Below are 1,511 nucleotides of genomic sequence, written 5' to 3'. Positions count from 1 at the left end.
GCGTCCGTATAGGGTTGGCGGGGAGCGTTGCGAACGGAATTGGGGAGCTCAGAGGCGCGGATTCTTTCCTGCCTCTACGTGCTCATTACCGTTCCGCGCGTAGAGTTTTCCGCAAAAGTTACATGAGGAGAACTGTGGTGCCAGCAGCATCTTCGGGAACCGCAAGCGTGGTGCTTCAACCACCATTAGGAATAGTGAAGGACTCTGGCCTAAACTTCTTCCTTCTGTCTTCAACGGGCTTTCGCAGATTTGGCGACATTTGAAATTGATTGCATTCAACAAAATACAGAGTTGTCAATACAACAACTTGCAATAATTATGCACGTGCGCAGAAATTTATTGCGTTGCTGTGTACACAAAACAATGACCAATTTGCCGGACATTAAGGACATTAAGCTGTGCAATGACAAAACACAAATACAGGTGAAACAATTAACCTTTGACAAAGCTTCCAACTTACTATATTCTATATACGTCCATTTTCGCGAAGTCTTTTACCTCGTTCATAAATTATGCAAAAAAAATAAAATGTGCAGAAGCTCCAAGTTCTAAGCAATCTTTCACTTGCGGTAAAGTTGAGTGAGCATCAGGTCGTGCAATCCTGCACGAAATGCGCCTGACCCATTACATCACAGCTTATGAGTGGTGATCTAATACTCGGCTTTGATCGAAATGGCGAGGTAGAAAACCTCGCCATTTGAATCAATAGCATGAGAAAGAAAGAAAAAAGTAGGAGATGATATACAGATAGATTATCCAGAATAAATTTTCCGTTGACTGCTACTCACTACACGTGCGCGAAAGGGTAGGAGACAATAGAAAAAATGGTTTAAACGGTGGTGGAAGAGGAAATGTCCGCAAGTACCTGTTGGGACATTTGACAAGATCTTCTAGAGAAAAGATGGCGCCCTATGGCTGCGGAATCCGCAGTTCACGCTTGAGTGAAGTTCCTCTTTTTTAAAAGTGGAGCATTTGATTTTAGCCTCTTTATTTAATATAGAGAGAAAAAGAAAGAAAGCATCTAGCGTAAAGCAGTCATGACACTTTGTTTATTCGTGTTAAAAGCCGAAATTCGTCCCATGATGAGAAGCAATTACATGCGATAGCTGGCGCAATCTGACGAGCCGTTTGTCCAGCACTACTCCTTACGGTATACTGCTTGGAGCAAACACACCACGCATGTGCGCGCGATCAATGTCTTTTCGATTCTACAAAGGCTTAAGTCACCGACGTCTGTAGTCCGAATCGTGTTCGTTTGTGTAGGGGGCGCTACGCGGTGGTGGACAATCGGAGGAGAGACACCACTCTCTCTCTTGCTGCTCTTTTGAAGTCCGTCATTCGCCTTTGCCAATCATTTCACCTGCATTCCTTCACCTTGGCGGTGGCCTATCGATCAGCTGAAGAGTGCGGCGCCATCGTATCTTATTAACGGGCGCTAGTGACACAGCGAACGCTGTAAATTAGCTGTTAAGGAGAGAGTAAGTAAAAATGTAACTCGGCTACCCTATTAG

The sequence above is a fragment of the Dermacentor albipictus genome, chromosome 7 (assembly GCF_038994185.2).
Source record: "Dermacentor albipictus isolate Rhodes 1998 colony chromosome 7, USDA_Dalb.pri_finalv2, whole genome shotgun sequence".
NCBI classification, from domain to species: Eukaryota; Metazoa; Arthropoda; class Arachnida; order Ixodida; family Ixodidae; genus Dermacentor; species Dermacentor albipictus.
Note: the sequence above shows the minus strand (reverse complement) of the source record.